At 46.0% G+C, this 26,406-nt stretch overlaps 1 protein-coding gene and 1 long non-coding RNA gene across 3 annotated transcripts in view; one reads left to right on the top strand and one right to left on the bottom strand.

Annotated features, from left to right (window-relative positions):
* Window positions 1-26,406, top strand: part of Thsd4 (thrombospondin type 1 domain containing 4) — a 599,748-nt gene that overhangs the window by 453,854 nt on the left and 119,488 nt on the right. The gene's annotated exons all lie outside the window — the stretch shown is intronic.
* On the bottom strand, window positions 18,408-20,045 carry LOC134480061 (uncharacterized). The gene is made up of 2 exons (XR_010054195.1): window positions 19,963-20,045; window positions 18,408-18,939 (listed from the first exon to the last, which is right to left on the bottom strand). It is a non-coding gene; the product is annotated as an uncharacterized LOC134480061 (long non-coding RNA).

Here is a 26,406-nt window from a genome sequence, read left to right as displayed (position 1 = left end):
TATTTACATACATGTATACATACATACATACTTACATACATGTATACATACATACTTCATACATATATATGTTTATACTCACAAATAAAGGCTGGAGCCAGAGATAAATGCAATAGATTAAGGAATGGGGAAGAATCCAGAATGCCTATATGTCAAAAGATGCTGGATAAGAATGCAAGTTGAAAGAGGAGTGTCTTAGGGCTTCCATTGCTGAGAAGAGATACCATGACCAAGGCAACTCTTATAAGGACAACATTTAATTGGGGCTGGCACAGGTTCAGAGGTTCAGTCTGTTATCATCAAGGCAGAAGCATGGCAGCATCCAGGCAAACCTGGTTCAGGAGGAGCTAAGAGTTCTACATCTTCATCTGAGGGTGACTAGAAGACTGGCTCCCATGTGCGTAGGAGGAGGATCTCATTGTCCACCCCTACATGACAGCTTCCTTCAATAAGGCCACACCTCCTAATAGTGTGGCTCCCTGGGCCAAGCATATTCAAACCACCACAAGAAGTAAGAAAGTGACTGTTATTAGGTGGAAAAAAGCAAGCCGGGTCTTGGCTACTTTGAACTGGCAGTTGAGTAAGTGGTCTTTGCCAGGAACTGCTTCTATGTCGGGCATTTAAATCAATGGACATTCCACACCACCCTGAGCGCAGGGGTCTCCCGGAGTACTGAGTCATTTGAAAGACATCTCCTCTTAGTCACGTCGCTGAAAATGGATAACCCTTAAAGAATTGGGATTGTGAGACCTGTGCAGTAGGGAGGAGCCAAGAGACCTGGGAGATCTTTAGAAATGGGTCGTGCACCTTGTGCCTTTGTGGGTGTGTTTACCAAAGTGGAGGTGACATTTTTGTAGAAGTGATACAACCTTGATCCAGATGAGCTCGCGGTTTGCACTCCTCAGCTCCAGTGTGAATGGTGCCAGGATTCTGCCCAGCGCTAGTGTGCTGTGGTGTCAGGAACAGGACTTCTCAATATGAATAGTTCATGGTGGTAGAGCTGATGGCGTTCCCATCAAAGGCTTGCCGGAGGAGGGCAGAATGGGTCCCAGGTTCTGTGCAGTTGCTCAGACTGTTGTTATGTGACCTGGGACTTTTTTTTTTTTTTTTTGGACAGACACGCATGAAAGGGACCAGGCTCTGTAACTGTAGCTAATGTCAGAAGCAGAAAGGTGCGAAGCTGTTTAAACTCAGCAGAGAGTTACGGGGGCCGGAGTGGGAGGCCATTCAATTTGTAACTGTTATTCCTTGTAAATGTGACAGTTGAAAGGGTCACATGCAAAAAAAAAAAGACCCAACTATGAGTTATTTTCTAACAGAGAGTCAATGCCTTGAAGTGTTTCAAAGGCTCAATCCAAAGTGCTCTGGAGAACTCAGAGCAAAGAGTGCTGTTGGCTGCTGTGTCTGAAGGTTGCCAAATGCTGCTGGAGGCAGAAAGGTTTGCCGTGACTCTCAGGCACTGTGCTTCAGACAGCCGTCATGTCTTAACAGACCGTTAGTTGTACACCGACCTGTCTCCCATGGCCACATGTAGAGTCAGAGTAAGGAATTTGTGGAGTGTGACACCCAAGGCTGCCCTCTGGCTTCTACATGTATGTACCTGCACATATGTGAACACACACACACACACACACACACACACACACACACACACACAGGAAAGGTAAGAAAACATAACTGATGCTCAGTTTGACTCCACTTCCTCAAGGGTCTTAATCTCTAAATCAGCATTTCCTAAAGTCATTCTAAGTCTAAAACAGAATTCTGAAACAGAAATGAACAAACGCTGGTTCAAGAACCCGTTTGGGAAATGGCGAATCATGAACCAGCTAAGCCTCCTTGATAGCCCAGTTTTTAGTGTGCCAGCCGACCTCATGAGATTCCTGAGAGGGACACTCAAAACACAGCGTTTCTTGAGTTTATTTGCATGCAATACTCTTCCTGTTCGGGACTCTCCTGGGACTGGGGTCCTGGGAAGCTCAAAGACAGATCAGCCTTGCCTGTTCTTACGGTGGTGACACATGGAGCTGCTCATATAAAATGAGTCACAATTTCTCTGTCCAAACCTCTCTGCCACCTACACTCCCCACGGCTGCCCAAACAAAACCAGTGTGACCACATTTTTATGTTTTCCCCTTCAGCCTGCCTTGTGGACCCAGACCCCTCCACGCGTGAGTTCTAATGGGCTGCTTCTGCCTACAGCCAGGAGCACGTCTCTCCTTAACCAGCAAATCCATATGTTACTCAGTAAAGTAGTCTCCATTGGCAGGAAGTATTTCACATTCGGGCCAAACTCCCAGATGGACCGTGTGCCTTCCTTTATTTGTATGTAAGGGTGGCTCCTCTGTGTGTGTGTGTGTGTGTGTGTGTGTGTGTGTGTGTGTGTGTGTGCGTGCGTGCGTGCGTGCGTGTGTGTGTGGTGTGTGTGGTATGTGTGGTATGTGTGGTATATATGTGTGTGTGGTGTGTATGGTGTGTGTGTAGTGTGTATGTGTGTGTGTGGTGTGTGTGTGTGTGGTGTGTGTGGTATACGTGTGTGTGGTGTGTATGTGTATATGTGTGTGTCTGTGTGTGTATGTGTCTGTATGTGTGTGTGTGTCTGTGTATGTGTGTCTGTGTCTCTGTGTGTGTGTATGGTGTGTGTGTGGTGTGTGTATGTGTGTGTGTGTGGTGTGTGTGGTGTGTATGTGTATATGTGTGTGTGTCTGTGTGTCTGTGTGTGTGTCTGTGTGTCTGTGTGTGTGGTGTGTGTGGTGTGTGTGTGGTGTGTGTGATATATGTGTGTGTGTGGTGTGTATGTGTATATGTGTGTGTGTTTGGTGTGTATGGTGTGTGTGTGTGTGGTGTGTGTGGTATGTGTGGTGTGTGTATGTGTGTGTGTGTGTGTTTGGTGTGTGTGGTATATGTGTGTGTTTGGTGTGTGTGGTATATGTGTGTGTGGTGTGTATGTGTATATGTGTGTGTGTCTGTGTGTCTGTGTGTGTGATATATATTTGACATTCATCTGTGACCTGAACAGGGCTTTCAGTCCATAGACTAGATCATGACCACATGAGCGAATAGACCATTTCTCTCTCCTCTTAATCCAGGGGTGTCAACTCAACCTTTAACCTTAGTCACCACCAGACACCAGTGTTCTGTGACTGGCATAGGACATCCCATCCGTTACTTCCCAGAATGCCCTATTTCATTCTTTCCCAAACCAAGGAGCTAGTTTTTACTATTTTAGCTAACTATTTCTTACTCTCCTCCAAATAAGATGTCCCTGAAAGTGTTTGAGAAGGACAGCTCACATCGGCCTCCTTCACTGTTGCTTATTTCTTCCCGTTTCCCATCCCAGTGGTCCCAAGGATGCTGCACATGCCCGATGGCCAGTTACCACTCCCCCAGCATGACCTTTTCCACCCCTCCAGGGCCCTCTTAAGAAGAGAACAAGAGATGAATGTTGAATTAGAATAACTATGGGAGGTCCCCACAGCCTAGCTTGTGGGGAGATGAACATAGTACATACATATTTTCGTACTTTAAGGATAAGGAATCAACGGGGCCATTTCTTCCTCCTTTTAAGGAAAGTAGAGAAGAGCCAGGCTCAGGGACAAAGAGAGAAGAACTCTAGGATGTGGGCAAGTCCCCACCGCATCACTCAGCTACAAGTCTAAAGCTGGGTGCTGTAGTGAACACTGTCCCCTCTCCAGACTAGTACAACAAGCAGAGAAGGCCTATTTCTGAAGTGGCCTGGTGACAGAAAGATGTCTGTCCACCGAAGGAGAGCCTAAGAACATTCATTCAGTAATAGCACCTGAGGGAGGATTCTCTCAGACCATAAGATCATGCCAGCTCCTGTGTAAACTACACGCGTGGATTTGCTTTGTAACACGATTGGCCAGTGCACCATGGCTTTCCATGTCTGCCCTCTGGGCTTGTTACTTTTCTTTCAAATGTAAATGTTAAAGATGGTGAAGAGATTGCTGTGGGGTGCAGTTTCCATGGTTTGTTTTGTTCTGCTTTGTGTTTTAATAGAAACAGGGTCAAGTGGTCAGAAACCCCAAAGGGATACAATTGTCTGAGAACGAAGAATTGAACACAAGATGTAGGTGGGTAGTAGATAAATTAAGACAGAAAGCTGACCAAGCAAAGTCCCTCAAGTCAGGTCACTTTTCTGTGATGGAGAACACTATTGAGAACAGGGGAAGGAAGAAACCAGGAGACTACAAACTGGGGTTCCCAAAGGTGATTGTGATGTGTGGAAGGGGCCTTGGATGATCACAGCAGTGGAACTGGGGAAAACAGAGCTGGGGAGACCCTAACAGGGTCCATTAGGATTCTTGTGGACAAGGATTCTAGGTAGTTTATGTCTTGTATGTATGTGCATGTGCCTGTTGGTCTGTGTCTGTGTCTGTGTGCCTGTTGATGTGAGAGTGTGTGCATGTGTGCATGTGCGTGTGTGTGTGTGTGTGTGTTTGTCTATCTGTCTATCTGTGTCTCTGCCTGTGTATGTGCCTCTTTCTCTCTGTGTGTGTGTGTGTGTGTGTGTGTGTGTTCCTATCTGTATATGTCTCTATGTGTGCCTGTGGATGTGTGTGTGTCTGTCTGCTTGTCTGTCAGTCTGTGTCTGTGTGTGTTTGTGTGTATATATCTGTGTGTGTGCCTATTTGTCTGTCTGTGTCTGTGTGTGTATATCTGTGTGTCTGTGACTCTATGTGTCTGTGTGTGTCTGTGTGTGTCTGTGTGCATACACACCTGTGGGTATGTCTGTACCTGCTGGTATGTGTTTGTGCACATGGAGGACAGAGGTTGATATTGTGTTTCCCCAGGCATCCTCTACCATACTTTTTGAACCAAGGCTCTCAGTGACCGTCAGCTCTAGGATTTGGCTAGGCTGACTGGCTACCACGCTTCAGAGCTCTACCTGAATCTGTTCTACACGCATGCTTTCCATGGGTGTTGATGATTCAAACTTAAATTCTCCTGCTTATGCAGCAAACATTTGGCAGGCTGGGCCACCTCCTCCCCGGCTTTGATGCCTTGTGGGACACAGATAATCAGGGAAGCAGGACAGAGGGTCAGGGTAAAAGGCGTGTTTGTAGTGTGGGAAATCCTGGGCTTAAGGTCAGAGTACCTGTAACAGGATGAACCCTGGGACTTCACAGAACCACTGAGCTGCTCTGAGGATTAAATGGATGATTAAAAAGGATTAGTTCTTACCCTGAATAGTTGTACAGTATAAATAGAGTAGCTTCTTGAGGGACTGGAAGAAGAGATCTGGACAGATGTCAACAGCTTCAAGACAGAAGATGCTTCCAAGCTCCAGAGAGCCCAGCTTCACCATATTTTCTTTTTAGGTCTAGAACTCAGAAGTGTTTAAAGGGAAATCTGGCTTTGTATTACATTCTCAGAGACAGGTGTCCTGAGCAATCACTCTCCCTCAGTCAGTCTATATTGTATTCTGTTCTCAGAAACTTACTTTAAGGTGGGCTGTGCTAAGCTTGAACAAAACCATAGGAGGGTGGCCAAGACTATTGGTTTAGGGTTCCTATCAGAAGAGCACTGTAGAAGTGAATCCCCTGAGAGGCCCACACCCATGCTTAAATGTGTCTTTTCTTTCTTTCTTTTTTTTTTCTGACTACCTTTTATTTTATTAATCCTCGTTCTAAAATCTAGGTTAAGAATCCTTTTTTTTTTCTTTTTTCTTTTTTTCGGAGCTGGGGACCGAACCCAGGGCCTTCCGCTTGCTAGGCAAGCGCTCTACCACTGAGCTAAATCCCCAACCCCAAGAATCCTTTTTAAATAAGTTCCAACTCTACTCTTTGAAAAATAGAGTTCAGGAGGGAGAAAGACCGCTTGGCTTACCCTGTGGCAGGTTGGTGGAGATTGGCAGAAGCAGGCAACATTGCGTCTGCGGGTGCTTTAGAAAACAAGGGTCTACATGCTTTGTATGACTTTTGGGGAGAGAACTTGACTAATGGGTTGAAGTAATGAAAGGCATTCGGTCCACCTGAAGGAAAATTTTCTAGAAAGTAGACTTGCCTCTAGATGCAAAGAGCTCACCTCTCAGAGAATGTTCTAGAAGCAGCTTCCAATCCTCACCGGGAAGTACAGATGGGATTTCTGCAGTAGGTGAGGAGTATGGACTGGGTGGTCCTTGGGGCAAAGCACCCATAACGGTCCCACCTCATTCTCTACAGGGAGCCCTTCCAAATTTGAGCCTCCGTCTACTTTATTTTACCCTGCCTGCTGTTTCCTAGTGACCCAGACTATATCAAAGAGTTGGAAAACTAGAAAGGAGTTAGCCCTTAGTTTAAAGTAACTGCCTGTCACCTGGTATTGGCCAATCTGTAATTGCTTCTGATGATTATTAGACACTGATCCCTTACTTAGTCGCACCCCGTCACGTGTTGCTGTGGCAAATGGCAGTAGTGACTTCTGTTGCCAGATCTGCCATCATGAGCTAATTCCGAGGCCTTCTCTCCTCCAGTTGTTTTTAGAACATTGACTAGCAATCTTCTATCTTCTAAGTGGAATCAGATGCCATCCAGAAGGAAATTGAGGCAAGCCCAGGAAACGGAAATGCACTCATTTCTCTGAGCTCATTTGTTTGAAGTGTCTCCACCATCACTTAGCTTCAACTTCTGTTTTGGTCACAATCTCACCACCAGTTCCTTTTCTTCTTTTCTGATTCCTTTCATTTCCTTTCATCTCCTTTCTCTCTAAGAATTTCAGATTTTAAACCTTCCCAGAACTCAATTAACATCACTTAAAATGGGGTGGGGAGCAGCAAAGTGTTCTAGCTTCTGTCTTCAGTGCCCAGTGGGGCCCCGGAAACCAGATGTGCAGCCAAACATTTGGCTTTGGTTTAGAGACAGAAGTCGGGGAGATGGCGGGGCGGGGGGTGGGGGGTGATACACAAGTGTGGTACAAAGCTGGTCTTAAAAAATACAGATGTCATTACCTCGAGGCCTTAGGGACCTGGAACAGAATCCACCCTCAAGGTGAGACACTGGTCATAAAATGGTTTATCTGTTCCTGAGTTTTGCTGAGCTGTCTCTGCAACATTTGGTGACTATTTAATGACACCAACAGCTCATGGGGCTAAATTACTAACATTTGGGGAACAAGGTTATGTACAACAAAATTGAATTATGGCAACAGTTTCCCAGTTAGCACTGGAATTTCTTTATTTCTGTTTGTCTTTTTCCTCAAAGGACCCATTTACCAATTCCTACCCAGCTGGCACCAGTCAGTGTCCAGAGACCCCCAAACAATCAGCACACACCTCTGAACAACAAGGGTCTTTACTGTCCATCCAGAGGTCTAGCCCGAAGCCTAGAAGCAAGTTCAGTCATGGAAGGATCTAACAGCCACACACATCCAGTGTGGCCTCCTGAAGAAAACCATGGCACTCATCTATCCCAGCTATCCTTCCCTAGGATGGCTGAAAAGAGAATTATTTAGGTGTAGAAACTGTGTGAACTGGTAAAAGCTTAAAGACAGAGAGTACCGGTAAAATGAAAATATGCACACGCCCAGAGCAAGCAGTCCTGCTCCTAGCTAAACCTTTTGGGACATCCATCTGCGATCATGACATGCATACACACACCGCCTCCCAGCAGTTAGGAAGAAAGCAGACACAATGTGTAGGCATGGAGAGATCTCAAAGCAACACAAAGAGAAGAAAGCTAGGAGAGGTATATCGCATTCTCTCTATGCAATTACCTTATCTCCTTTATGCAAACTTTCAGTAAAATACAAAGCATCCATTTGAGAGCACAGACGTATATCTCAGCTTCCTAAGCTACCTTGGGGAACAGGGAGCCCTGGAGAAGAATACGAAGGTTCAGCATTAGTGCTGAGGTGTCTCCTTAGGGAAGAAAATACCTTGGGGCTGGTAGGATGGCCCAGTGGGTATCAGTACTTGCTGCCAAGCCTAATGACCTCAGTTCAGTCCTCAAGACCCACATCGTACAAGGAGAAAACCGGTCGCCAAAAGTTGTCCTCTGACCTCCACATGAACATAATGGCATACTTACATACATGTAAGTACACACATATAATACATACATGCAGAAGTGTAAAGTAAGTAGATCATTTAGGCTAAGCAAATGTAAGCATTAGCTAATTTAGTGGGTGCTTCAATATAACTTTTTAATACTTTTCTGTATCATTACATATTTTCCAAATTCAGCCAGACTAGTGCTCACAGCCAGAAAGCATGAAAGCATGATTCGGCACCCAGAGCAAAGCTAGGTGTGGTATCAGGGGAGACTAGTCAAGTCCCCAGCCTCAGAGAGGACAGAGGGGACCAGAAGAATTATGTCTGAAGCACTTCATGATTCTCCTCCTGCAGCCTGCCCTGAAGCCGTATATGCTTCCTGTTGAGTGACAGAAGTTCTGGTCACACTCTGATCGCTGCAAACTTTTGATCCTGCTTGATAATTAAAATAGCGTAACATTTCCACAGCCTCTAGTACTTTAGGACTTCACATGTGTGGTCCCAGACAGGATGTACAAACTAACAACACAGATACTCTCCCACTCCAGGGAGAACTTTCATAAGTAGTTGTTAATCTAGACAGAAGTGGCCAAACCCAAATGTTGAAAACCCTAGATGCTCTAAACTATGAACATTTGAAGCATCAATAGAACATCACAAGTAAAGATACCATAGAAATATCACTTTCAGAATATGTATTTTTTCAGACCGGAAGAGCTATAATATACAGACTTTAGTTTGTTTGTTTGCAATGCCCTTGGAGGTACAAAGCCAGAAAATTACAACAGCCCAATAATTTTATACACGTGTATTTTCAGTGCACTATTAGCTTACCTTCTGATTAGCTCAGTGCTATTCAAGCCATGAGACAAGGTTTGATTTAAGTAGATACCACTTGTATACTGTGACTGTTACAAAAACAATGGCTTGAAAGGTCCTTTAGGACTGAGGAGATGGCTCTGTAGATGAAAGTGCTCAGTATACAAGAATGAGGACATGAGCCCAGAGGCTGTACAAAGCTGGATGTGGTACAATCACCCAGCATACAGTGAGATAAGAGGCAGAGGTAGGAGAGTCCACCAAAGCTCACGGGCCAGCTAGCCTGTATATGCAGCTGTAAACAAAATACCTTGCCTCTGACAAGGTGGGAAGGAAAGACCAACCTCCAAAGCTATCTTCTGAGTAGCAGCCACGAGCCATGGCATGTGCAAACCCATATGTGCATGCACACACTGAGCATGAACATATGCACCAAACACACGTTAAAAGATCCCTTCGATTCTGGTGGAAGCTCAAGAGTCATTTGCTATGAACATAGAACCATAGAGCAAACATATGTGTACTTGGACTCTCTGGGCAGGGCAAGAAGTTGTGCCATCTTCCAACACGGAGTTGCTAGATTCCTCAAACCTCCATAGTAACCTTGACATGTTATGTTGGATTCTCACTTGGCTATCAGCACGGCTAGAAATTAAAGTGATTTCAAACTGACCATCTCAAGACTGAGGTTCAGAGGTGTGATGCAGTCGATCTTGGAGAGGCTGCTTCAAAATTATTCCCCTTTCCAAAATCTGGGATCGGTTATCCGGAGGTCTGGGCTTGATTTCTGAGTCTTCCTAATTGGTGGTAGAAACCTCACTTTATCACATGTCCCACAGATTTGAGTCTGAAGGAATTCATCAAAAGGCTATTTCTATAAACACTTTTATTGGTTCATCATTTCTGAAATCATGCAGTTTATGAGTCATTCCTATTTTGAGCAAAAGCAATTACTTGTAAAAACTGCTAGATAGTTTCTGTCAGGCTTAATTAAACCTTCTTCTACTGGAGACTGTTTCAAATGTTTGTGAACCATTGACTGTGAATACTGCTCACAAACTGGAGCCTCTACCAGTAAAAATAACTCAGAAGCATGCATCCCCTGAATCTGGAAGCCAGTTGACTCCTTTAGACAGATTCCATATGTCCCCTTACCTCGTCCCAGTGCGGCATTGGCCTTATGGGTTATTTATGGGTGAAAGTCGCTTTTTCTTTGTAATATGTTTTAAGTATTCCCTCTCCCTCCCCCCGTGCCCCCACCCTCCTCCATCTTCTCCCCTCCCCCATCCTCTACCCTTCCCCCATCCCCTCCTCCACTCTCCATTTTTACTTCCATCATTTCATCAATTTTAATGACATAAAAGTACTTAAGGACAACAGAGGCCCCAGAACAGCAACATTGGCAGGACATTCAAATAAAGAGCTTCAAGAGAGCCTTTCTAGCATCTGTTTTCAGATTGATTTATTTTGTTTTATGTGTACAAGTGATTTGCCTGAATGCATAGATGTGTACCACATGCATGCCTGATGCCCAAGAAAGTCAGAAAAGGGCATTGGATCTCCCGGGATTGGAGTTACAGGTGGTTGTGAATTGCCATGTGGTGCTGGGGACCAAACCCAGGTCCTCTGCAGCAGCAACAACTGTAAACCCCTGGGCCATCTCTTCAGCCCCATCTCTTTTTGGAAACTCAGTTATGACCAGAAGAAAGGCTAGACCTTTAGGGACAGCTTTGATCAAACAATGTAGGAAAACACTGGGGAAATGAGGGCTCAGAGAAGGGTCAGATATGGGATTAAACTGAGAGGCAGTAAGGTTGGTGGGGCCTGTAGTGAACTGAGAAGATATGGAATGAGGAAGAAATCAAGATAGGGACGCCCAGACCATTCGAGAACAGAAATATGGACACGTGAGTGTGGTCGGACAGTGCCATGGTGCCTGTTTGCCACAGTCTGGGTCATGAGAAGTCTCTGAGTGATCTTGAATGGAAGAATGTTGAAATGACACTGTGTCTTAAGAAAAGAATCGGGGTTGGGGATTTAGCTCAGTGGTAGAGCACTTGCCTAGCAAGCGCAAGGCCCTGGGTTCAGTCCCCAGCTCCGAAAAAGAGAAAAAAAAAAAGAAAAGAATCTGGGGTTGGGGATTTAGCTCAGTGGTAGAGCCCTTGCCTAGCAAGTGCAAGGCCCTGGGTTCAGTCCCCATCTCCAAAAAAAAAAAAAAAAAAAAAAAAGAAAGAAAAAAAAAAGAAAACAATCTGGGAGCACTGAAAAGGAATCATTACAAGGAAAACAAAATGGGAGAAAAATGATGAGAGAGAACTAAGAAAAGTAAATAAATAAAATAATTAATTAAAAAAAAAGACACATCTCACCCCTAAAGAATAAAATGTAAAGAGTGGAGCATGGGGGAAAAGAAAAGTAAGGCTACCACCAGAGGAACACCAGGGGGCGCTCTTGCCAGCAGCTCACTTGCTGCCTATGTGTCTACTGTGCTTTACCTGGATTATTTGAGAGAATGACTACTCTATCCCAGATCGGTGGCGTCTTCACATTTGAAGCCACATTTAACTTGCCCATCCCCCACTCTGCAGACCCTCCAGGAAAACCTCCCTGACTGTCCGTGGGAAGGTCTATGTAATTTAAACTGTTTTATTTGAGTCTTATTTTCCAGGGATGTTTTCCCCTAATTAAGCCCTGAGGTCTTGACCTAAGCCTTATGATATGGTTGACAAGGGACTTCAGGAATATTTTGGAAGGCAGAAATAAGAAGAGGCTATTTTAAAGACAACTGTGTTCTGCCCCGAGTATTTAAGAAGTAAGCAGAAAATCAAGTTCTACGATGGTAAAGCATGGTGGACCAGACAGGTGTTGCAAATTGGGTCCCACAGGATACAGGCTTTGAGGGTGCATTGTTTGGGTAATTTTTAGAGAGAAAAGGAATGCCAGGGACAGCTTCACTGGGCACGGGGAGGCACAACAGAGACCTCAGCTGATACTCCTGGAATCCAGGAGCCAAGATGAATTTCAGAGGGTCCCAGTGAGGCAAAATGCTTTCTTGCACCTCCACTAAGATGTCATTCAATGTAGGCTACCCTGGGAATGAGGCAGGAATTTTAGCAGACCAGCTTCCTACCACCACAGATGCCAGGCCCTGCCCAGGAACTTAGCTGTAACTCTCTGACTTCAGCCCAAGGGAATCAAAACACCATACCACAGTATCTGTCACATCAGTATAGTGGGGGGGGCGAGTGTACGTGTGTACATACACATACATATACATATACATATACATATACATATACATATACATATACATATACATATACATATACATATACATACACACATGTGTACACAGGTGGTTGTAAATCATCATGTGGGTGTTGGGGACCAAACCCAGGACCTCTGAAGCAGCAACAACTGCTATTAACCACTGGAGCATCTCTTAGGGGCCATCTTCCTTTGGGAACTCAATTATGACCAGAAGAAAAGCTAGACCATGTGGTGTGTGTGTGTGTGTGTGTGTGTGTGTGTGTGTGTGTGTGTGTGTTTGCATGCGTGCACATACATACATACCTAAATAAAACCTGGACAAGAACAATACCAATAGACATATTAACATGAGAGGGAGACACCTCATAGGACTCTGCCCCAGACATGAAACTGTAGGCCACTGAGGAATTCTGGGAATAGGAGAAGTACCCTTCCCCAGGGATGCGTCCCCTACTTGGTAACTAGATAGCAAGTATTCAGCCCTGAAATCATAGCCATATAAGCAACATTGAACAGACCCAGTTATATCTGTATATGTATATGTAATAATTGAAGGAAAGAAGCCAGAAACTTGAGAGGGAGCACGGGGTAGGGGAGGTCATGGGATCATGGGAGGAGTTAGAGGATGGAAAGGGAACAGGATTGTGTGATCATGTTTTCATTTTAAAGGAAGGAGAAAATGTGTTTTTAATTACCTCTTCTCAATGTGCAAACACCTACATTTATATTTGGGAACAAAACATTTCAAAGTGCTATTTTGGCGGGGTATGAGACTTCCAGTAAAACTGTCAGTGTTGCATTACTGTCAAGGGACAGTCTTAGCTCTTCATGAAAGTAATCAATATGGAAGTCTTTTTGTAGATACTCAACGGTAATATGTGCTTGGGGCACATTTGATGTCCATGTGTAAATCCGTGTTATTTTACATCTCTTGTCTTTTTTATGATGCCTTCTTCAAACAGAAGTCTGGTCTGACTTTCCTGCTTTGGTCTAAACAAAGGCCATGGGTTGCCGTCACTGGCCAAATATGGCAGCGTGAAGTTACCCTTTAAGTCCTTTGCAGGGATGTTGCCAGCCTTGTGTGCAGAGGCAGGCATATACCAGAATTCCTAGAGTATCGGGAAGCCTCCCCAGCAAGCAGAGTCCCAGTGGCTGTGGTGGGATGCAGGAATGGTTGCTTTTTAGGTTGCCAGAGTGAAAACCCTTCTTTAATGGCCAGCAGACACCTTTGACGAGTCTGTCTATTCAGCGGGGAATTTAAAGTCAAATGCCCTGATAGATGAGCTGAGAGTTCAGAAGGCTACAGCTTGGAAGAAAAGATCATCTTAGGGGAAGCAGGAAGTACCACGTAGGGATGAGAGAGAAGGAAGAGATGAGAGGAAAGATGGCAGCCGTTTAAAATGTCACAACCACGTGAGGGGAGAGCCAGAGCCTGCAGGACAGCATTAGGGACCAGAGACCAGGGGTTCTATGAAAAGCCCTAATCCTCAGATCTTTATATCACTTATTTTTGTTGCCATGTCCTGTACTCTTGAATCCAATACTCTGGGATGAAAATGGCCTTGTGTTTGCTTGGTGGATATACTGTAAGCAGGACGTGAACGTATGAATCCATGTCTCTTTTATTCATGCATGTAATGAACAGTCACTAGCTGGGTTCCTGATCGAGAAGCTTGACCTACAAAGTGAGGAAGAATCGGTGTCTGCCTGCAGGGAGCTCACAGTCAGGACAAGGGAGCAGAATGATGAAGGGAAGGGGAGAGAAGGACATGGAATTAGGGTGGCACAGACGTGGTCCCTGGGCACCGAGAGGGGACAGTAGGGGGCTTCCTGAAGGAGGTCTGAAGGACTGACTCTGCAAGATTGGAAATAGACAAATCCAGGAATTTACCCCCTTAGGTATTTATGTCCTATGAGAAGACTTTTGTGCTGTTTCCCATGAAGATATTATCTACTGTACATGAGCTAACATCCTAAATACTTCATAGTTTCCGCTGTTTTAGAGGGACATTTTATTGTATATCCTGTTGCTGTTAATGATAGAAAATACACCCTAGTTCCAAGTACCTCTGTCCTGGGACATCATCATAAGCTCCACATAAATCTAAGAATGGAGACTGCATTGTTTGGATGAACAGTCTCTTCTGAACACAGTGGCCCACAATGTCGTAATTTCCACCCACTGTGTGTATTTTTCTGTGGGCTCACAGTCTTCCAGTAGCTCATCAGGCTAGGAATCCTTAAGGACTTATCTATTGGCAAATGTGTTAACCTATGTCATCAGAACTCTCATGATCTAGTCACTTCCTAGATTCCCCATCTGAATACGGCTATACTGGGACCAACCTTTCAACCCATGAGCTGGGAGGGACATTTTATACACAAACCACACCAATGGACAATTTGTCTCCTCTCTCTTTCTCTCCCTCCCTCCCTCCCTCCCTCATCTATGTATATGCACATTTATTCACACTGCTGTGTATGCAGGTGTGTGTGTGTGTGTGTGTGTGTGTGTGTGTGTGTTCTCATGAGTGTGGAAACCGAGGTCATTCCTCGGCCACCATTCACTTGGTTTGTTGAGACACAGTATCTTGGGGCTCATTGATTCAGCCAGGGTGAGTGGCCTGTGAAGCTGAAGGAACCTCCTTTCTCCACCTCCCCAGTACTGGGATTAGATAACATCACACCCAGCTTCATGTTTGTTTTTTAGTGGTTGCTGGGGATTGAACTCAGTACCCATAATAACCCCTCAGCACTTGTGGTTGCATGGCAACTCTTACCAACTGAGCCATCTCCCCACCCACTTTCCTGTACCTGTAATTGGGTACAAACTTTTTGAATGCTGGGTCTGGTGTTTGAGAAGGGGGAGGTGTCACCTTAGGTGACTATCTTGTTGCTGAGGTGGACAATAATCCTAATCTGTCCAAGTTTTCTGTGCATTGTCCCTAGAACTCAGTTTATTTAGGTGATCATTGAAGAAAAGGAAAATACCAACCTGGGTGTTACAGGATGATAGCTAGTGTCCCAGGAGAGCCACCGTCACTGGCTGCTTCTCAGCAGTGAATTGCTTGTCCAAAGGACGGGTTCTTGGGAGGCAGGTGTTTAGCCTCTGTGAGTTTGTGTAGCATAAACTCCCTGTGTAGCATAAACCAAGATGATGACTTTCAGCTCTGGGTTTTCTAGGTCCCCAGGCAGCCAAGGGCCGGTACTTCTGAAATGACTTCTTTGGAGAAAATCCAAGTTGAGCTCAGCTTAGGCTGTATTTCCATACCCTTGGCTGCAAGTGGCAGGCCTTTCACTAAACAAGAAGTAAGATTAGCTTTTAGAGGGACACAGATATCACATAGCCCATAACAGCCTCCCAGAGAGCTTGCTGAAGGCTGTAAGGAGTGCAGAAGTCTCTTATGAGGACCATAGAAGCCAGGCTGGGAATGGTACTAAGGGGTGTAGTAAATGTCTTCTGAACATTAAAAAGAAACTCCCCCGAGTGAGACTTTCCAGTGTTTCCTGTGGCGTGTACTGTACCTGCCGGGAACAGTGGGAAATGGCTTTCGGTTCAGAATGAGGGCTTCCCCAATTGAGCTGTATCTTCCTCCACTCAGGGCAGTGCTGCAAAAAGTTTCCTCTCCTGGTTCAAGGCAGGATTTTGATTTTAAAATACACTGGAAGGCACACGGGAACCGCAGACATACTGCACACCTGGAAAGGCAGTATTTTAGAGGAGACCACACCAAGATAACCAGAAAAATATTCAGTAGGCCTTTGACTAGTCCAGATTCTCTTCCCCTAACCCCATCAGTAGTTTTGTAACTGTGGTCCCTTTAATATTGTGTTATCAACCCTGTGTGGTTTCCATCCCCGTAGTAAATATGAGAATGCCTGGGGTAAACACTACCTCATCCGAGGTTACACAGGAGCCAAGCAGGAGGCAGGGGTTGAGCTGAGGTGTGCTAGGCCCAACCCCACTTCAGTGGGGAGGGGTGTGTGTGTGTACATGAGTCTCTGGCAGCCCTGTTCAAACACAGCTTCCTTCTGAGCACATCCGCAGCGGGGCCCGGTGCTTTACAACTGTCACACTCAACCAGGTGACAGTGCTTCCAGTGGTCCCCAGGTGACCCTTGGACTGTGAAGAAAACTGACACACATGAAGAAACGGCCATCGATCTTGGTAAAGTTTCTCAGACATCTTTGATGGCTGTTTGATTGCTCTCACGTTTGACGGTTTTGTATCTCTGGGCTGGGTAGTTTATTTCAGCTTGACACAAGCTAGACTCATCTGAAAGGAGGGAATCAGTTGAGAAAAATGCCTCCATCATATCCAGCTGTAAGGCTGGTAGCCCTGGATTCTGTAAGGAAACAGGCTGAGCAAGCCATAGTGAGCAAGCCAGTAAGCAGCCCCCCTCCACGGCCTCTGCACCAGCTCCCGCCTCAAGATTTCAGCTCTTGAGTTCCTGTCCCAGCCTTCAGTGATGGACTGAATGTGGAAGTATAAGCCATTTCTCCACCCCCACCCCTGCAACTTGTTTTCGGTCATTACGTTTCATTGCATCAATAGAAACCCTAACCAAGACACCCTGAGAGATCTGAGAGAGAGTTGGCCCTGATGTCCCTACAACTGTAGGAAATCCTCCACTTTGCCTCTATGAGCTGCTTGTCCTGCTAGGGCACAAGAGAAGCCTCCCTGGGGAATAAGAAGTAGGACAATACGGTGATGGACGTACAGACGGACCTCTAGTCATTCTGCTCATATTTACTGAGTTTGCAATTGGCAGGAGGCTGTTCTTAGCATCTAAATGAGAAGCCAAGTAGAGCCCCTTTGCATCTAATACAGTGAATCTAAACTAAAACAGTTACCCCAAGATTTGGACATGTGCCTGTCTTAGAGCTCTCTTGGCCCTCAGAAGACTCTGAGATGTCCTCCTCCGTTAGCCTGTCTGTTCAGCCTGACACCAGCCCGGTTCAATGAGAATAAGCAGAGCAGTGAAACTGCCTCTGGCAGAAAGATTCCTTCCCTGGAAGGAGGGTCCAGAGCTGGCTGTGGAACAGTTGAGAACCCCTGCCTGAAGCAGGACAGTTGACTGGTTTTGTGTCACAGTGGGAACTGTGACAAATAATTCCTTGTCCAAAGGAGAGCATCCCGGTGGTGGAGATGACTGTTTCCCAAAAGACACCACTGAAAGATCTGAGCACCCAGTGCCTTCCCCAGCTGCCCCTCCCCCGGCATCTTTCTGCAGTCCTTCGGTCACACTCAAACACCGTGTTTTGGTGTCTTCTCATTGCTATTTTGTTTTTCCTTTTTTCCATTTGGTTCATGGGGGAGGGGTGGACAAGACTGTGTACAGATGGCCACACATCTGTGGAAGTGTGTATTTGTGTGTATGTGGAGGCCAGAGGTTGATATTGGTAATGATCTCCATCATTCTTGTACCTCATTCTTCGAGGCAGGGTCCCTCGGTGACATCCAGAGCTCACCCATGTGGCTATAGTCTCTCAGACCAGCTCTGAAGACACTGTCTCTACCTCCCAAGGCTGGACTTACGGGTGGACCGCTAGGTCCAGCTGGCCTTTAAGTGGGCTTCTGGTGATCCAAACTCTGGCCTTCATACTTCTGTGGCAAGTGTTTTAGCTGCTGGGTTATCTCCCCAGCCATTTTTGAGGTAAGTTCTCCTGTCCTCAAACAAAGGATGACCTCAGATCTTCCTGCATCCACTTCTGGGTGCTAGGGTCATATGGTGTGGTTCTTAGTTCCGTTACTTATCCATTGGTCAAAGCTAGAGACACATAGCATGATCTGTAGATCTCCCCTCCCCAATTATATTCCTTTGCAACATTGATTGGCCTGCTTTCTTCCCCTCCAGATCCACTCTCATACCATATCCCCAGCCCACAGTTTCCAGCCTCCCTGTAGGCTTCTCTTTGTTTTTCCTGTGCCCTGTTCCCATCCAGATCAAAGCCATCATAGTCACAGCAGCCAGTGTCCCTTCAGGCTGACCACACCGCCTCAGTACTTTCTGACTCGTTTCATCTGCGCTTTATCCACACAACAGGGCTCTTGGATCCTTAGAGCCACCTTTGCACCCAAGGCCCTCGTGGCCAGGTGTCCTGCATGCTCTCAGGGGGGCCTCTGTCTTCCCTTGGCCAGCTTTCTCTCTCCTGCCGCAAGGTTGAATGTCTGGATATTTTCCTCTTTCCAGGTATCAGACGTATGTGTCTTTGAAAGCAGGCTCCATTTCCATCACAGTCTTCCTTTTATCTAATTGTGTGCTATCTGACTATACTCTAAAGCATCCCCCACCATAAAACAGAAACTAGACAGACCAAAAATAAATAAATAGATAAATCAACCTTTAATCAATGCTCACTGTCTTATGGGGGCTTCAGATGAACTCTTCTTAGGGAAAGGGATGACCACATGGCTGTTTGCAGGGACGGGAAGCAGGCATGTTAAGTTGGCTTGGAGCACCACTCTGTCTTGTCACGGCACTGCCTTTGATCTTTAATTTGAGCCATTCTAGGCAGGGCTCCGTGCACTCTGAAAACACGCTGTGTGATTAAAAACTGAGCACTGCATCAGCCAAAACATTTGTTTATATTTTACCCGCAATTTCAGGGTTCTTGTTTCTTGTCATGCTCTCCCTGAGAACTTTCTTTATGTAATTAAAGAGGTGCGAGTGCTCTGAACATGACCGTGCAGGAGAATGTGAAGCTGGGGTCCTTGGTCTGAAGACAGAGAGAGGCCCTCTCAAGCATGGAGTCCACAGGACATGGCTAATAGACCTCCACTGCATTGTTTGAAGATGGTCACAGAAGGCTGGGAATGTAGCTCAGTGCTTTGTGCCTTACTTTGCATGCACAAGGCCCTAAAAAAAGAAAGGGGGGGGGAGAGAGAGAGAGAAGGAAGGAGTGAGAGAGGGAGAGGGAGAAGGAGAGGGAGGGGGAGAGAGAGAGGGAAGAAGGGAGTGGGAGAGGGAGAGGGAGGGGGAGAGAGGGAGGGAGAAGGGAGGGGAGGGAGAGAGAGGAGAGAGAGAGAGAGAGAGAGAGAGAGAGAGAGAGAGAGAGAGAGAGAGAGAATGAGAATGAATATGGTAACCCAGGATACCCAGACAAGAAAGAGCCTCACAAAGACTGAGGGACTGAGGTCCTCTAAGCAGAGCCCTAGTATCCCTTGGGAAGTTGAACATATGTCTCCATTTCCAACAGTAACTTCTCCATAGTAACATCCCCCTCACCACAGAGATCTACACCTCTCTCTCTCTCTCTCTCTCTCTCTCTCTCTCTCTCTCTCTCTCTCTCTCACACACACACACACACACACACACACACACACACACACACACACACACACACACACTGTATAGGTTTGGGCATCTTGTAACAGCCCACTGTTTTCCCCTGTGATGTGTAAGATTCATCCTTAACAGAGAAGCCAAGCAATGGGATACTTGGGCTTCTAGGTCTCCGATCACACCACCCAGTACCCCGAGCTACAGATGTGTGACCACTTCACACTGTTGTTTCTACTATCACAGGGAAATGGCGTGTTTAGCTTCAGGACTCCTGTCTTGTTAACTGAAATAGCTTAGAGAAATGAACAACTTGACCCCCACTGGGCCTCAGTTTTCCCACCTGCCAAGTGAGTAATCACCAGGCCACCTCCAAGCTGGGAAAAGAATTGAATAAGATAACCCTGGCAAGCACTCGGGGGCGCTCCAGGGACATCAGCTCCTATTGCCAGCTATTCTTGGGCACCTACATGAGTACTCAAGAAGTCCTGCTCTGTAATGTTTTCTGAGTGTCTGCCCCCACTTCCTGCCTCTGTTGACATTGCCAGAGCTCTGGGCCACCTTCCTGTAATGTCTACCTTTCTCTGCCACTCAACTGACCTTTGTCTAGGTGTTCCTAGAGTCGTTGTATACTCATGCCCATTTCCTGAAGTTTTCTGCAACCAACGGGCTTCCAAATGCCATATGGTCATAATGGAATCCTTAGGCAACTCTGTGGTCCCCCAGCATTCTGGAATCGTTAGCTGTGGTTCCCATGACCAGAGTGCTGACTGGGTTTCCATGCCCGGGTTCTGAATGCCTGTCTGTTGGCAAGCCACTCTCAGTGTTGGTCAAATGAACTTCCCTATCCACAGTTTATGTGTTTTGGACCAAAATGATGCACTTTCCCCCCCTGGTATGTTTTAAACACAACGTTTAGTTTTCCTAGTGAGCACTAGGCGTTGTTTGGAAGCATTGCCTGGTCATGATTAATTTCCCTCCTGCCTCTCATGCCGGACCTTGTTTATTTACACTCTCAAGACAACTTCACACGAAGCTGCCATGTGAGGGTTTTTTCCGGGCAACACAGATGATGAAGGCTGTTTGTGAGTGAGGGGAGGTTGAAATCAAGGTTCTTTCTGCTCTTGTCTGGCCTGTCCCTGCCACAAGCCCACAAACAACAAGCCGTGTGTGAGGAAATTGTCTTGTACAGTTGTTTTATTCAGGTCCACACAGCTTGACATCTTACTTGAAGCTTGCCGTTTATTTGAAAGTGACGTGAGGAAAGAAAAGGAAGCAGAAGAGAGGTAAAGGGCAGATAGTCTCCAGGAGACCACTCGGTTGGGAAAGTGCTGGCTGTGCGAGCATGAGGACCTGGGTTCAAATCCAACATAAAAGCTGAGCAAGGTAGACCTACACTGGAGGGTCGGATTAGTGTGGAATGAACGGAGACAAATGCTTGGAGCTCATTGGCCTCTCAGCCTGGACAAATCAATGAGCTGCGGGTGCGGTGGGAGCCCCTGTCCAAAATAAGATGAAGAGAAACCCGAGACAACATCTGACAGTGACTTCCAGCACAAGCACATGTGCCCACACCCGTGTGAGCACATACACACACATACATGTGCACATTAGCAACATGCACACACGCACGCACACACACACACACACAGAGACAGACAGACAGACAGACAGACAGACAGACAGACAGACAGACAGACAAACTGTTTCAAAATCAAGATCTTAGGGACCGCTGGGTCTTGGTTAACCTTCAGCAGGCAAATGCTCCCAGAAATATTTTCCTGGTGACTCTGAAAGTTAGAGTCTTCAAATCTTGGCCCTTGTCACTATTGTCCGTTGGGATTAGAAGGTGTGGCCTTGCTGAAAGAAGTATGCCCCTGGGGGTGGATTTTGGGGTTCGAGAATCAGACCATTATAGATGTGTTCCCTCCACCTCCTGCTCACAGTTCAAGATGTGAGCTCCCGGCTCCTGCTGTCCTCGTGTCTTTGCTCCACCGTCATAGGCTCTAATCCTCTAGAAGCCTAAGCTTAATGAGGCACTGTCTTTTATAAGCTGCCTTGGTCGTGGTCTTTTATCACAGTGGTAGGAAATTGACGAATACAACAGTCTTTTCCATGAGCTATTTTAAATGCACTTTAATTTTAACTAACAAGTAGCAATTGTCAATATGTATAGAGTGTAGTGTGACAACACCAAAATACACACCTTTAAAATGAAGATTATTGTCTTATCCGTCACTTCAGGCATGCATCGTTTCTGCATAGTAGGAACATTTGAAACTACATCTCTCTCAATATCTCTCTCTCTCTCTCTCTCTCTCTCTCTCCCCCCCCCCCCCGCCATCTCCCCGTCTCCCCTAGCTAGTTCAACATTTAATATACATTAACAGGAGTTACCCTACCATGCTGCAGAACAGGTTGTCCTTCTCAGAGATAGAGAATGGTTTGATGGTTAAGAGCACTTGCGACTCCTGCCAAAGGCCCAAGTTAATTTCCTAGCACCCACATTGGGAAGCTCAAAACTGCCTGTGATCCATGCTCTGGCAGTGACCTCTTCTAACCTCTGCAGGGATTTCACTCACATGTCCAAACCTACATACAGACTCATGTGCACATAATTTAACAATGAAGTATTTTTGAAAAAGAAATCGACCCCCCCATCCAATTACATTTGTGTGTATATTATCCATCCTTTTCCCAATCCCTCTTTCTCCCCATCTCTCCCCATCCAGACTCTGGTAACTACTATTCTTTCTTCCTCTGAGATTAATTTTAGTTCCCACGTTTAAGTGAGAGCCTGTAGCATTTGTCAGCAGTGTGTCCTCTAAGAGGACAAGTTCTGCTTCCTTGGCCATATCAACTTTGGGCTATTGCGTGCCCATCTTTCACCTGTTGCCATTCCAGATGGGTTCTAATAAGCAATGCTGTGCATCTTATGTTGAGATGGATGTGACGTATCTGTCCGGCTTTGCAGTGAAGAGCTGAAAGGAAAGTCAGAGAAGCATGGTGGGTGGGAACATGGTCTGGGCAATAGATAAGCCCACTCTGATCCCAGCTCCACCGTACCTGCTCCCTCACTTGAGAAATGTCGCCCCTTGACTCTTCCATGCATGATTAACTATCTGTCAAACATGGACCCAGAGGGAACACCTCACTGGGTTGTTAAGAGCATTAGATGGGATGTGTAGAGCACCTCACAGAGCACCCAGAATGCTCAGCCCATGGAGGCCGCCACAGTGATGAAGATGAGTTGGTAGTTCTCTTTAAGAGCAGATCGTGTGTGTGTGTGTGTGTGTGTGTGTGTGTGTGTGTGTGTGTGTGTGTGTGTGTGTGTGTGTGTGGTGTGAAATGTTCATGCACGTGGAGGCCAGAGGTCAACATCACATGTCTTCCTCAATTAATTCCTGACTTATCTTTTTGAGGCAGGGTCTGTTGCTGCATCAGGAAAACACTGACTGGCTAAACTGAGTGGCCAGTGAGTTTCAGGGACTTACCCATCACTGCTTCTTCTGGGCTAGGGTTGCCGAGACGTGTGGCCAAGCCTGGCTTTTTTTATATGGGTTCTGAACTCAGGCCTTCATGCTTGCTTGGCAGGCACTTAACCCAATAAGCCCCCTCCTAAGTCATTAGCTAAGTGATACTCTTAAATCTCCATGTGATTTGAAAAGGATCCTACTCAAAATCTCAGACCGGACACCCTATTAGAGAGGGAACTTAGGAGCAAATATCCTTACTAATGGGACAGACAGGCACAAAGGAGAAAAAAGTATATCAAACAAATACACTAAAACTCACTTCAAAGGTCAGAGGCAGAGAGTCTTAAAGGAGAAGGCTGACTGACTGCCATGCCCAGGGCAGCAGCTGGGTAGAAGAGAGAGAGCCATCCCGTGTAAGCTGGGCCATGCCTTGTGCGGGGTCACTCGTGTGGACACCCTGTCTTACTGCACTCGAGTCACTCCATTTTTTTCTTTTCTGACTAGCAGCTCTTTAAGGGCCTCTCCACACAGCACAAATGAAAACCATTCTGATGGCTGTCCCTGGGGTGGGCTTTGTTCACCATTGTTTGTGCACAAAAGCCTGATCCCATTAAGATGGTCAGATACTTCCTGCCGCCCCGTGGCCTTGTGCTCACAAGCATTCAATGCTATTTAAAGCCCCCATTTTACAAAAATATGCTTTGGTCACATTTGTGTACAGCCCATTAATTAAGGCCAGATTTGAAGCTCTCTGAACTGTCACTTCTATTAGCGGACTTCGGGAAATAGAGGACTTCATTTTTCCAAGAGATAATTTGAACATGGGAGAAAAGCCAAGAAGTCCTTGAATCCCTACAACACTTACCTTGACTTCCAGGCCTATTATGAAAAGGCTTCTTAGACAGAAGGGGACAAAAAGACTCTTTCATGGAAGCTACCAACATTTTCTGCCAAACAGGAGATTTATTGGGTGGGAATATGGGGACACACACACACACACACACACACACACACACACACACACACACACACACACACACACACACACACTCTTTGTCCGGGGCACCTTGGAAAGTGAAAATCAATCTGCGGAAAGTAATCATGAGAGAAGAGAGTTTTGTCAGGAGAGCAGATAGTCTTGAAGATAACAGCTTGGTTTTCTGTGAGATTAAAAATAGATCAGTTTACAAACTAGAAAGCATAAGAATTGAATGTATTTTCTCTTCTGTCTTTCTCAGTGGGAAACCTGTGGTTGCTTGGATTGGAAAACATGGACTAGTTATCAAATGATTTAGTTAATAGCACATTAATGGGATAGCTACATCACATCCCTCCTCCTATGGCTCAGAGATCACCAAGGAGGAGAGGGAGAGAGGTTGGAAGAGCCAGCGACAGGGGATGACTGTAGTGAAACTATTTCCCGGTCTCACTATTACAGCCTAGTCACACATAGCAGTTGACAGGAGCTGTGACTACACGCACAAGCCTTGTGTAGGGTGGAACCAGAAAAGGAACCAGCAGAGGAGGGGAAGGTGGTGGGGAAGAAGCCTTACCCCTAGCTGAAGAACTATGGGCGACCGATGACTGCTGGGAGAGGGAGAGTCAGTTCTTCAGTCTGTGACCCTGAGAGGCTCCCCTATGCTCCTGCAGACGGTCCTACACCCATGCATACTGTCAGCACCTCATGGATTTAAAACAAATCGAAACAAAATAGAAAAAAGAGCTAGCATATGAAATTGGGAGAGGGGGAGGATTGAGGAGCTAGGGAAGGAAGTAGAGGGAAGGGAACGGGACTTGATCAAGAGACATTGCATGCATGGGTGAAGGTCTCAACCGGTAGAACATGCACAACCATGTTATGTGAAGATTGCATAGGATTACTGCATGTGTTCTTGCCCAGATTGCTGCAGCTCAAGGATATGGTATGGGAATACTGATACGGACAGTAATCACTGCCCTGAGACTAAGGGAGTTCTTGCTTACTTGGGAGTTTATACTTTGACATCTCTTTAGCCCTTATATGCCCATTTTATAGATGAGAAAATAGAGGCTTAGCTCATTTGACCATCTTCCCAAGGTCACAGATCTGATAGCTGGGGTCAGTTCTCCCATTTCAGGAGGTCTGTGTAATGTGAGGTTCCTGGTACTCGTTGGTGCCCCATCCCGGCAGAGCAGGAAACTCTCCAGCTGTGGAGACAGGCCAGGGCGTCGTCATGATTTTGTCATGCCATGTGACTTCCAACAAACCACTTTACTTTTTTTTCAACTTTGGTTCTTTAACTGAAATAGGAAAAAAATAGTTGCCTTGTAGGCTCTTTTATAAAGATTAGATGAAATGTCAGTAGGAAAGTAATCAGATTTACCCACTATGTTCCACTCTGCTGTTCATTTACACTTTGATTAACAAGGTCTTTCTTCTTTTTCCCCTTCCCCTTCCCCTTCCCCTCCCCCTCCCCCTCCCCCTTCCCCTTCCCCTTCCCCTCCCCCTCCCCCTTCCCTTTCCCCTCTCCCTCCCCTTCCCTTTCCCCCCTCCTCCTCTTCTCCTTCCTCTTCCTCTTCCTCTTCCTCTTCCTCTTCTTCTTCTTCTTCTTCTTCTTCTTCTTCTTCTTCTTCTTCTTCTTCTTCTTCTTCTTCTTCTTCTTCTTTCTTCCTTCTTCACCACCACCATTATTAAAATGCCCATCTTGCAATACAAGGATCTAAGCTCACATCTCTCCATTCTTGAAATGAGACATTCTATGAGTCAGGTGGAAGTTAAGTTGTAGCCATAAGAATTGTACTTAAGTCAAGAGTTATTACTACCTAATGTGTGCTCATTCTGAAAGGAAGGCAGGTCAGTCATTAGTGAATACCTGTCCTCCTTTCTATTGTTTTGCTGTGTGCCATGAGCACCTCCAGTGGCCACTCTTCTCCGTGTTGTGGCTGGCTCAGTACTAATGTTTGTTTACATTTGTTCTCCAGGAGAGATGCTTCTCCCTTTTCCTTCTGTATCACCTGCACTCCGGTCTTTAAAGTACTCAAGTCCATTCTCTAGCTGACTGGCGGTCCAAGGCAGCCATTGTTTAAGTTAGGAATAGATAAAAGTTGCTTGTAGCTTGTCGGCGCCAGCACCGACACGGTACCGAGAATCGGGCGAAAGCCTGTGGGATGAAAGAAGCACACACACACAGGTTATTCGTGTCAAGCCAGAAGAGGAAGAGAGCCTCTGGTTTCTTTATTGACCAAACTATATATCCAAAGAACACCACTTAGCAGGTATCTGTCAAGCACAGTGGGGAACCCTGGCTGAGACTTCGGTAACAAAGGACCGACTATGTGGCCTGAATAAATTAGGGAAATAACCAGGAAGGCCAGCCTAATTCTGACTCAGGTGAGAAGTACCTGGCCAGACTGTTCCCAGTTGGGGACAAAAGGCTTCCACATGCAAGGGCAGGGCTCAGCAGGGGTCAAACCTTGCTGGAGACCCAGAAGGGTCTTGTTCAGGCTGACAACATTCTGTGAATGTAAACTTCTTGTGTCAAAAATTACAGGGAGAGGCTTTTGATCCTACAATCAGACTAAGGCCACA

The sequence above is a fragment of the Rattus norvegicus genome, chromosome 8, assembly GCF_036323735.1.
Source record: "Rattus norvegicus strain BN/NHsdMcwi chromosome 8, GRCr8, whole genome shotgun sequence".
Classification (NCBI taxonomy): Eukaryota; Metazoa; Chordata; class Mammalia; order Rodentia; family Muridae; genus Rattus; species Rattus norvegicus.
This window is presented reverse-complemented; position numbering and strand designations above follow the sequence as displayed.